Source organism: Nicotiana tabacum, chromosome 6 (assembly GCF_000715075.1).
Source record: "Nicotiana tabacum cultivar K326 chromosome 6, ASM71507v2, whole genome shotgun sequence".
In the NCBI taxonomy this organism is placed as follows: Eukaryota; Viridiplantae; Streptophyta; class Magnoliopsida; order Solanales; family Solanaceae; genus Nicotiana; species Nicotiana tabacum.
This window is the reverse complement of record NC_134085.1, coordinates 41,696,458-41,709,518: the sequence shown is the minus strand read 5'-3', so window position 1 is coordinate 41,709,518 and position 13,061 is coordinate 41,696,458.

The window sequence follows — 13,061 nt, the reverse complement described above, 5'->3', positions numbered from 1 at the left end:
ACAACTTTAAGGATTCCTTAATAAGGGGTTCATTGGCAGGCCAATGTGGATGTGAGTTCCAACTTGAGTCGGCTTGGTTGACTCAGAGTTGTATTGTTGAGGGATGTGTTGATTCGAGTGTTGTTGGGCTTATTAATGACCTAGAGAGATCTATAAGTTAACTTTACGTGCTGTGAGGCATTGGAATTTGTTGGTTATAGGCACATGTGGTGCAGTTTTATTAGGGTCTCTCAGTGGAATTCAAGTGGGAAGAGTATTGGGTATTGCTCGGCAGATGGCGTATCGATTGTGTCCTTTCGGGTTTGTGTAATGTTATGTCAATTGCTTCGCAGTGATTATGATGATATGCTTTGGTTCCAGACATCAAATTGCACATGGTTGTCAATTTTTAGCATAGTGACTTAAGGTGTCATGTGGGCCAGTGTTTGGATAGGGTCGCGCATTGCAACGAAGTTATGTGGAGGTATGACCCTTTGGGTTAGATTCGTGTGTTCTGTTTCTACGATGTGTGACGGGTTCTCAGCATTGTGTGTGGTGGTACTGGTGAGCTTGCGGTACAGGTCTCTCATTTGAGTCATGTTTTTTATGATTTGAGTACGTTCAGATTGTTGCGTATTGGTGCGCGGGTTGCACGAGTTGTGGCTTTATATTGTATTGATGTGTCATGTCACTAGAGTAGTTGTGTTGGATTGGATAAGATCGTCGGTATCTAAAATAAATACAAGCAGAATTGGTTTCGGCATGTTGGAAGGATAATATCGATGTTTGGCTCGGAAATTTGCTAGGGTCCTTGCCAAAGGAGGAGCGACTTCATGAATGGTTGATATGAGGAATGGTTATTGACTTTTTACGTGTTTCATTTATCATTGGCAATTTATGAAAGTGTTGGAATGAGACTTTAGTTGATAATAGGTTTATTATCGTTATGCAGTTGTTGTGTGCAGCTGCTGTGATTAGAAGTTATCGCTACAAGTGTTTGAGTTATGTGGTATATCATGTAATTGCACCTGAGGTTGCAGATATGGGTTGTTACAGCTTGTTATTTTGATCTTGTGGATGATTTCAGGAGCGAAAATGTGGTTCTAAGGTTTATGGGCTAGGTTGGATTGTGAAATTTCCGTTACATTTTGTTATCGAACCTATATGAGATAGGGTGATGTGGGATCACCCCGGTTATGTGCATGGTAAGGTTATTCAGCAATTGGTTGGCTTTTGGAACAACTCTAGGCATGTTCGAGGACAAACGTATGTTAGGGGAGGATGTAACGACCCGACCAGTCATTTTGAGATTTTGCACTTTGCTTGCCAGTTCTCGGGCATGACTAGCCTCGTGTGATGTATTATGACTTATGTAAATCTTCAGTTTTAGTTTTCAGGGTAATCAGAATGAGTTTGGAAGAACAGTTCTCAGTTTGAAGCTTAAAAATTCGAAAGGTTTGACCAAGATTTGACTTGTTAGTGGATGACCTCGGATTGGAATTTTTATGATTTGGTTAGCTCCGTTAGGTGATTTGGGACTTAGGAGCATGGTCGGAATGTGTTTTGGAAGTCCGTGGAAGGTTTAGGCTTGAATTGGCGAAATTGGAATTTTGACATTTTTTCATTGATAGGTGAGATTTTTATATAGGGGTCGGAATGGAATTCCGGACGTTGGAGTAGGTCTGTTGTGTCATTTGTGACGTGTGTGCAATGTTTTAGGTCATTCGGGCGAGGTTTGGATCGAAAGCGGAATTTGGAAGTTCTTGGAATTCTTAGGCTTGAATACGATGTGATTTTGGTGTTTTGATGTTGTTTTGAGTGTTTCGAAGGTTGGAACAAGTTTGAATGAGGTTATGGGATATGTTGGCAAGTTTGGTTGTGGTCCCGAGGGGCTCGGGCACGTTTTCGGATTGATTTCGGGCTATTTTTCCTTCATGTTTCACTGTTGTATTCTGCTGGTATTTGGTGTCTCGTTTCTTCATCGCGTTCACGAGGCAAGTGTCGTGAATGTGTAGTGTATTTTATGGCAGCAGCAAATTGCTCTTCGCGATCGCGAAGTATGTCCCGCGTTCGCATAGTGTTAGAGGAGGACTTTTTCGCGTTCGCATATGGGATATCGCATTCGCATAGAGTCGAGCTAGGAGCTGGGCTGGAGGACCTTTCTGCATCGCGTACGCGAGTCTTGGGCTGCGTTCGCGTAGTTCTGTATCCAGTGTGTATCACGTTCGTGAGGTTGGTGCCGCGAACGCATAAAGCATTTTTTTGATGGCTGTTTTTTTTGTTCATCGCGAACGCGATGGTTATCCCGCGTTTGCGAAAGAGGATGTCTGGGCAGAATGTATTAAAACCCATCTTCGCGATTTTCAGCCCATTTCTCACCATTTTTGAACGGTTTTGAAGCTTTTTGAGAGGATTTGAAGAGGGATTCAAGGGATAACACTTGGAGGTAAGATTTTTTGAACTCAATACTCGATCCTATGTTGATTCTTACTTGTTTAAACATGAAATATGTAGAAATTAAAGCCTAAAATTGGGGAATTAGGGTTGGAATTTGGAGAGTGTAAATTCGGAATTTAAGGGGGTATTTGAGGTCCGATTTTGATGTTCTTAATATGTATAGACTCGTGGGAGGATGAGGATTCTATTGATGTAATTTTTATCGGATTCCGAAACGTGGATAGGGTTTGAGCAATTTCGAGATTTTTGATGTAAATTGGATATTTTCAAGTGGGCTTTGTTCCCTTAGCATATTTTAATGGTTATGTATTGATTTTGGTTAGATTTGTTTCATCCGGAGGTCGATTTGAGAGGGCAAAGGCATCGGGGGCTAGAGTTTGGACCGGATCGAGGTGAGTAATGAGGGTATGAAACCTTGGATTACACATTGTTTTGCTATGTTAAGGTGACGCACACGCTAGATGACGAGCGTGGGGTCATGCACTGTTGGGGATTGTGACTTAGTCCATCCCGAATGACTGTTTTACCGCGTATTTGATTGAAAACTATTTGCTATCATCATGTTTTGGGCTGAATGCAATATTTGGGCCTTGTGCCAACTATTTGGACCCTTAGAAGATTTTTACTAATATTTCCTCACTGCTTTGACTTTATACTTGTAATCAGTCATGCTATATTCTACTGTTTCCATAACTCAGCCATGTTTACTCTGTTTTAACTCATTAAATGGTATTCTAAATGATAATTTAGGCTGAACATCATTTTTTACTATTACCCGAGGGGCTTATGAGATTCTGACTGAGTAAGACCGAGGGCCTGGTTTGTGAGGATACACTGATTTATGATTATGAGGTCGAGGGCCTGAGATTTGTACGACACGAGGTAACTTGTTGATATGAGGCCGAGAGCCTACTGGTTATGCCACGAGATTGCTTGATATTGCACTTGGGTTGTAAGGGGCCCCTCTCGGAGTCTGTACACCCCTAGTGAGTGCGGGTACCCATTGTGATATGAGATATAGCCTGAGGGGCTGGTGTTGTTCCATGATATTGCCCGAGGGGCAGATTCTGTTGACATTGTGCCCGAGGGGAGGATATTATGTGTTTATCTGTTCTAGTTGCTTTCCATTTAATTGTTTAATTGTCAAAAGGTGTTTTAAAGAAGTTTATTCTGAAGTAAGGTGTCTTTATATGTTTTCACAGTTTCATTTCTTTTACTGGTTTTATACTGTTTCTTTATAGCATGTTGATGTGCTTTTACGTGATTTCTTATCTCTCAGTCTTCATTTATTGTTATTACTCATTAAGTCAAAGTACTTATATTACTCCCTGCACCTTGTGTGCAAATTCAGGTATTTTTGAACCCAGTAGCGGTTGTTGGTTGCTCAGAGGCAGAGTCATCGGAATTTAGCAAGGTAGCTGCCCGACGTTCGCAACACTGCTTTTCTCCCTCTTGATTTCATTAGACTGTATTTAATACATTTTTCAGACTTTTCGTTGTATTTAGACCTTAGTAGATGCTCGTGACTTGTGACACCCCGATGTCGGGCTGTATCTATTTTCGCACTTGTTCTATTTCGCTTTATTTTGGGATTTATTTCTTATCAATGACTTATTGAAATTGTTAAAAATGAATTTAGGAATTGTGTCGGCTGGCCTTGTCTTCAAGAGAGGTACCATCATGACCGGGTCCGATTTGGGGTCGTGACATGGCCTTATAGGCCCGTACGTTATATGTATAAGTTTGGGTTACATGTTTGATCGTCCAATGTCAAGTATTTCTCTATGTTTTATTGTACTTATCTCATGACAACCTCTTTGGCTCATTTACCTATGATAGTATGATACGAAAGATACGTTACGTAGGTACTCGATTGAGTAAGGTACCGAGTGTTTGTTGTGGCCCATAGGTTTGGGTCGTGAAAAAAGTGGTATCAGAGCGGTTCTGTCCTAGGGAGTCTACAAGCCGTGTGTAGTAGAGTCTTGTTTATGGGTGTGTCGTGCACCACACTTATAAGCAGTAGGCTACGCGGCATTTAGGACTGTCACTCTTTCTTCTTATTCTAGATCATGTGGTAGAGCTCAATTGTAAGAACTCAATTTCCTAAACTCTATCTTACTTAAAGCATGACGATACCTACATCCATAAAGACGGTTGGTAAGGGATATAACTTTGGAAGAGTTGAGTAAGAGAAACTCAATTTTTGCATCATGCTTATGATGGATAAATATGAGGTATTCAACAGATCATGCGTATACTAAGATGTGTAAGATTTTTGATAAGGATCCGTAAGGTAAGAATGCCTATCCACTCTTACGGTAAAAAGGAATAAGAAGGGAGACACAAGTTTCTGCAAGTAAAAGAATCAAGGTGAAGAAGGCTACGAGGCACCTAGTTAATGAGGATTATCAGTATTACAGTTTCGGCAGAAAATATAAGCACTGTGAGTTAACCTCAATAGTAACAGAGGTATGTATAATTGGCCACACCTATCTTAGTTATACCCTATTGGGGGCTAACAGGTGCACATTAAGAAAAGGACAGGATATCAGGATCCGACTGGGGTTAGAGCAACCCAAAATGGTGAATGGATTGTTTAAGTTAGTTGACATTTTCGAAGGATATTGCAAAAAGTGCTAATAAATCTCCTCGTGAGACATCCAGATGGTGCACTCTAAAATAGTACAGCTAGATATGAGTACTACAAAGATGTGCACTGGAAGCCTTGAAGGGATAAATATTACATAAGTGTGGCTCCCGTCCCTAGTAGAGAGATAATGTTAGGCAACCCGAAGAGCTAATGGATGGAGCAAAGGGGAGCTAAAAGCAAAAGAATATCTTGTTGAAGTTTTCATAATAAAGTGATAGACAGAAATGTTAGCAGGAAATAAGAAGAGAGCTAACAAAGCATTAAGAGTAAGATATGATACATGGATGACAAAGGTAGGTCGAAAAGATGACAATATTACAGAGTCTATAGTCAAGTGAAGAAAAAGATGAAAGGTGATATGCCTTGAGACAAGAAAAGAGTATAGGCCATAAAATCATATCCTTACTTTGAGAAATAAGTTCATGACTCCAACACAACTACCGAAAGGAAAGGTTAGACCCTAGAATAATAGAAATCAGTATGGGATGGTGAACATGATAAACTAAACGTGAATTAGGGATTGAGTGGTTGGATAATAGTCGGCATCATGAGAGTTTCAAATTTCATTCCGGCGATAATAGAATGGACAACAAAAGAAGATTCATGAGAAATTCATAGAATGGTCATTCAGGAAGACGCTTCCCTAAAGCAAGCAATATGAGTAAAGTTAAGCTTAAGGGATTTTGTGTGCGAGTTACACTAAGTGTCACCCTCGCGAGTAAGGAATTTTGTTATCCTTGGTGTAGAAGGATTACCACAAGGTGAGTAAGGGTCATCGATGATATGAAAGGACGCAGAAGATGAAGAGGTAAAACATTTATAGGTAGGTCGTCCTAGCTCCAACTTTTAGTACTCCCCTAAAGGGGGGACTATGGAGTGATGTGGCATTAAGTCAGAATTTAGTGGTTCTAGTGACTATGGAATAGTAAAGGAAGAATGCAATAAAAAAAATGAAAAAGGAATGAGATTGCATCCTACAGATATGCTAAGATTCTAGAATATTGTGCAAGCACGACGTTAAGGAAAGGAAGTAAGGGTTCCTGCCCGAGATGTTTTTGACAGCTATGAAGCAAGCACGGGACGCAAGTTAAGACAAAGGAAATGACCTAAGAAAGATTATGTGGAATATTGATATGATAACGGGCCAACGAGTAGTTAGTAGTTGATTCAGGAAGAGCCTAGTTATGGCTAGAAAGAGGATACAGACAAATTAATAGATCATGCAAGAAAAACATAGTAAAACCCAATATAGTGAATTCAGCCTCGCAGTTATCACATCGTGACCTTGAGAAATATTCAGATAGGAGTTTAGGTAGTCAAATGTACCGTATGAGTATTACAGAGATAATAGAGAGTGCCACTCGGAAGACAGTCAAAATACCACTTAATAAGCAACCCTACAAGAACAAGGGCATGGAAATAAATAATGATGGATAATTATAGATGAGCAAGACATCAAAAATTCCGTCGAATATACGATATGATAAGCTCACAGCTTTACAAGAGTAAGAAAATCCTCCCTAAATACTACAATGAAAGACTAGCTGAGGAAATAAAGAAGAAGACTTCAACCTAAGCATAGTGACCTAAAAAGGAAATGGTCGTGTAACAACAGTCTCACAACAACATGTAAGCGCTCCAAAGAAAGTGGCACCTACCGTGGCTAATGAATGGGAAGCAAAATCAAAAGTAATATTCGGGATCGTATGAGTTGCCCGAAAACTTCGGCATGCATGGGAAATAAGATAAGCTAAGTATGCATGCAACAAGGGGGCAGAAAGACCAGGAAAAGTAATAGCTTACGTTTAAAGAAAGTTGAGAAGGAACGAAAGGAATTATTCGATCAATGACCCAGAGTTAGTTACGTTATGAATGCACTTAAGAGTTCAGAGTATTATCTATGCAACATATATGTTGATAATCATACAGTCGTAGAAGATTCCGGTATAAGTTAAAATAAATAATTGAGCCAAGGTCACAGACAAAGGATCAAATTGTTAGAAGATTGAATCATGGATATTCCATAGCGTCCTTGAAGGGATAAAATAATAACTAACACCATAAGCCGCAGATCGGAAGATAACTTAATCTTACATAAAGGTTGATCAAAGGAAAAAGGAAACTAAACAGTTACATCAACTAAGTAAATCAGGATTTTGATTATTGGACCCTGGAAATTATGGATATCTTGATGGAGAACATTGTAGAATCATTCGTAATATCAGAGGTGCAAGAGAGATAGTACAGTAACCATATTTTATGAAAGCTCTACGATAAAACTAGGGTACCAACCTTATAAGAAGTCAGCATGAAGCTCCTACCTGGATTGTGTATGTACTAGCGGTGCATGTATTATAATAGAGCTTCAAGTTATGAAGGTGAATTCTATGTGGAAGGGAGGTCGTGAAAGATATAGAAGATACGATGCGAGATTTTAAAGTAAGTAAGGTAAAGGTGAACAACGTACAAGATACCCAAATGCAGAAGGCTGTGAATAGTCCATACTTCGGATAGAAGGCTAGAATCATGGGGATTCAGTATCCAGGAATGATAGCAGCAACGTCAAAGGTATATTTTCCAGTCTATGGGTTCTAGATACCGAGAGATCTATCCAAGAGAGTAAAGAAGAGTAGGAGACAATGAAATGTCTCACTTGATGTTCTAGAATAATACAAGGAAATCTATGGTGAAGCAAGATTGCGACCAGTATAAATGGATATAGGTAGGTCGCAAGCTAAAGTATGATAGAGCAACAACGTTTTAGGAAGGCAAGAGTAAGGATACGAAAGGGCGAGTGAGAAGGTGATGAGAATGGATAAGTCCTCGAGATTAAGCCTGTGAAAACAAGAGAGTTGGTGGTTTCTCTAAATTATACAAAGCCCAGTATAGCTTGAATGAACCTAAAGGAGTCTAAGACTAGTAACATTTAAAAGAAATAGAATGCTGCCCTGACCGTAGAATGGCGGTGTAATTGTGACAGATAAATGATGACGTTTGGGACTTTGATTGATTAACGATTTGAAGAGGATTTCATGGATTGTACAGAATTTTAAGGTGAATCACATTGGGATGCTATGAAATACGATTATTGAAGTACAGTATCGCCCCTAAGTGTATTAGGAAAATCACTTCAAATATTCCTCGATGGTGCATAAGCCCTAGTGGCAATGGATTGCGTAAGAAGTTTCAAAGTTATCAATGGAAAATTGTAGATCAACATTAAGGTGAATCGACAATGGATAGATAGAAGATACAAAGTATGAAATGAGATTAGACCATCAGTCTTAAGGATATGCAACGAGAGTAACGTGGAGTTGGTTGCAGACCTCAGTAACGATAAATCAAAGTAAGAATTACGGTTTAGTATGACCTACGTAGATGCAGTAAAGTCATACGAATGGATAACCAGGTCTATGAAATAAGATATAGCAATATTCGCAAGTTATACAAAGTACCGAGCGAAGAACTTCAGTACACTTATAGATGCCCAGAGAGGAATACTATAAAGCTTTTTATATGTTTACAAAGTAAGACCTAGAGATTGGCTAAAAGCTAGAGAAAAAAGGAGAGAAGCGTCTCATAGGTGCACATACAAAGCTAGAGTTGTACATGTTGCATGATAGAAGGTAGCAACAGTTACGCGATTAGAATGATTCTGACTACAAGCCGTAGTGTGAGAAAGAGGCCTAAAGGGGGGAATTCCCTGGCCTTTGGATTTATTCACAGAACAGTCGCCTAGATGGCAAGGAGAGTGCTAAAGTATTAGGAAGACATAGGTTATAAAAATGATAAGTGCACCAGTCAACATTCGAGAACGAATGTTCCAAAGGAGGGGAGGGGGATGATGTTATACCCCATGTTTTCGTATGTGAAAGTGCGCCATAAATAAATTAATGGAAGCTCAAAAATGAGATGTTGCATCCCACATTTTCGAACATTAAAGTTTCGTCGTAAGTTAATCGACATAAGCTCGGGAATGAGATTATTTTTGAGGTTATAAATATTATGTTATTTCAAACAAGTGATATATGTTATTTCAAACAAGTGATAAGTAAATTCGTGAAAATGAGAAGGTAAGCAAATCGAAGAAAATAAACTTCGTCAAAGTTTGACATTTTAGGATAAAATATGGTCCCAGCTAAAATACCCGGTATTTATGGACTAGTACCATACAAGGTACCACATGCACATGATAGTAAGGTGTATAAAGTGTATTAAAAGTGAGTAGTATTTTAAGTAAAGTGGGATAATTCTTAATTATGTGGATAATTGGTTAATTATTGGAGTTGTGGATAAATAATTAAGTGGTTAATTGTTGGATAAGGATGAGCCAAAAAAACATGGTAGCATTTCAAGATTTAGCCAAGTGATTCTTAAGTCATGAGATTTTTTTTTCACCAATATGTTTTTTATTAATAAAAAAGAAAAGAAAATACAACAAGTAGGAAAAGTATAAATAAGGGGGATAATAGCACCGATATTATTTCCCATATGTCTTGGCTATATAATCACTCCTCTGCGCCTCACACTGCCTTTTGATGACAGCCTCATGTAGAGGATTCATGGTGTAGCTGTCGGCAACGTCTCACGAGGGCATATAATCTCATAGCCGTGTGGATATTTTTCCAAAGACATAGGACCAAGGCAACACAAACCGGGATAAACCTTACCTTACTAATCCTATTGAGGCAAAGAAAAATAGAAGAATATTTGGCTTATTCATTAGGAAAGTGGGGCCCATACCCAATTATATAAAAAATCTCTTAAAGAGCACAAAACCAAGGTTGGTGACTACATGAAGCATGGATGAGAATGTTACTGCTTCTTCAAAATCATAAAGTTTGCATTATAATCTTTGGTATTTTATTCAAACAAAATCTCTTAGCATCTTAGCAACGTGAGGGAGTACGGTGCAATCTTTTGCAAGAATATCATATGGATTTTTTCCTACACCGATCTCGCCGTTATGTAATTTATTGCAATTGACGTATATTAAAGGGATTGTCAAGAGAATCGGCTCAGGTATGTTAAGGCTATCCCTTCTTTCTTTTTGGCATGATCTATATGACAAAAACAAAATGAGCAAATGCACAACTTCTAGAAATTACTCTATTCGTAGAAATACTAGAGATGCTTATGTTATATGTATATGTATATGTATATGTATATGTATATGTATATGTATATGTATATGTATATGTATATGTATATGTATATGTATATGTATATGTATATGTATATGTATATGTATATGTATATGTATATGTATATGTATATGTATATGTATATGTATATGTATATGTATATGTATATGTATATGTATATGTATATGTATATGTATATGTATATGTATATGTATATGTATATGTATATGTATATGTATATGTATATGTATATGTATATGTATATGTATATGTATATGTATATGTATATGTATATGTATATGTATATGTATATGTATATGTATATGTATATGTATATGTATATGTATATGTATATGTATATGTATATGTATATGTATATGTATATGTATATGTATATGTATATGTATATGTATATGTATATGTATATGTATATGTATATGTATATGTATATGTATATGATTCCCTCATAGGCTTGCTGATATTATGAACACTTGCACCGCAATATATTTATACGCATATGCATGACACTATAAGTATTTAATGATTTACAGAAGTTGTCCAGACTTACAGGTTGAGTCATGCACTTTATATTTCTTCCATGTCTTTTATGAAATTATTTATGTGCCTTACATACTCGGTACATTATTTGTACTGACGTTCCTTTTGCCTGGGGACGCTGCGTTTCATGCCCGTAGGTCCCCCGATAGACAGGCCGAGAGTCCTCCAATAGGCTATCAGCTCAGTGGAAGATGTGGTGCACTCCATTTACTTCGAAGTTGCTTGTTTGGTTAGTATGATTTAGATGTGTAAGTTTTTTGGTATGACAGGACTCTGTCCTGACCCTTATGAAAATTATGTATTCTTAAAGGCTTGTAGACAGATGTTATGTACGTAAAAGATTGTATGGCCTTGTCGGCCTATGTTCAGTATACGAGTGGTTATTTTGGCCTTATAGGCTCGTACGTCATATGTATAAGTTTGGTTTACATGTTGGATCATCCAATGTCGAGTATTTCTCCATGTTTTATTATACTTATCTCATGACAACCTCTTTGGCTCATTTACCTATGATAGTATGGTACGAAAAATACGTTATGTAGGTACTAGGTTGAGTAAGGTACCGGGTGCCCGTTACGATCCATAGGTTTGGGTCGTGACACCATAACTCTTACTTTGATTTATCATTATTGAGGTCTGTTACCGAACTCCAAGTTACTTTCGTTACTTATCCCATATATATAAATCTAAGTCCTTTAATGCTTCATCATTACTTGTTCATATTTAAGAATGATAGCCTAATCTCACCTCATACTTTGTGACTTGTGTCCATCCATTGTTGATTCACCTCAATATTGATCTATCATCTGCCACTGCTAAGTTGATCTTTTATGTAACACTGCCTCCAGGGCTCACATCTCATTGGGGCCATCTGGAGCAATTAGATTGATCCATCTAGGGGTGATACTATACTTCTATACCGTATTTCATAGTATCCCAATGTGATTCACCTTACGTGGGTATTTTAATCCCGTACAATTCGTAAAATCCTCTTCAAGTCATTACTTAATCGAAGGCCCAAACGTCATTCTTTATCCATCACAATTACTCCCTCATTCTACTACCAGGGCAGCATTCTATTTCTTCTAAATGCCATTAGTCTTAAACTCATTTGAGTTCACTCAGGCTATACTGAGCTTTGTATAACTTAGAGAAACCATCAGCTCTTCTTGTTTTCATGGGCTTAATCGTGAGGACTTATCCATTCTCGTCACCTTCTCACTCGCCCTTTCTTATTCTTATTCCTGACTTCCTAAAACCTTGTCACTTTACCATACTTTAGTTTGCCATTTACACATATCCATTCATACTACTCGCAACCTCCCTTCAATTTGCTTGCACCATAGATTTCCTTACGTTATTTATGAAACATCGAGTGAGACATCACATTGTCTCAAACTCTTCTTTACCCTTGTAATTTAGAACTCTCGATACTAGAACCCAAAGGCTGGAAAATATGCCACTAACGACGCCGCTATCATTCTTGGATAATGAATCCCAATACTTCTAGCCTTTTGTCCGAAGTATGGGCAATTCACAACCTTCTGCATTTGAGTATCCCATACGTTGTTCACCTTTACCTTACTTACCTTAACAATCTTACATCACATCTTCTATCTCTTTCATGACCTCCCTTCTCATAGGTATGATACACATCCACAACCCGAAGCTCTATTATAATACTTGCACCTCCTTACACAATCCGGTGAGAGCTTCATATTGAATTCTTATGAGGTTGGTACCCTTGTCATTATAGAATATGGTTGTTGTACTCTCTTGTACCTCTAATATTAAGAGTGATTCTTCAATGTTCTTAATACGATTTCTATAATTGTCTTGGGCCAATAATCAGACTCATAATTCACTTGGTTGATGTAACTCTTTAGTTTCCTCTTCCTTCTGATCAACCTTTATGTAGGCTTAAGCTATCTTCTGATCTGCGCTCATGGAATTTAGTTATTACTTTATCCTTTCATGGATGCTATGGAAAACCATGATACAATCTTGTAATGATTCAATCCTCTGTCTATGACCTAGACCCAATTCCTTCTTTTAACTCATACCGAAGTCTTTTACAACTGATGATTAATCGAATAATTCCTTTCATTCCATTTCAACTTTCTTCAAATGTAAGCAATTGTTTTTCCTGGTCTTTTTGCCCCTTGTTGCGTGCATACTTAGCTTACTGAGTTCTTCACGCATGCCGAAATTTTTGTGCAACTCATATGGTCTCGAATATTACTTTTGGTTTTATGCCCCGCTCATTAGCCATG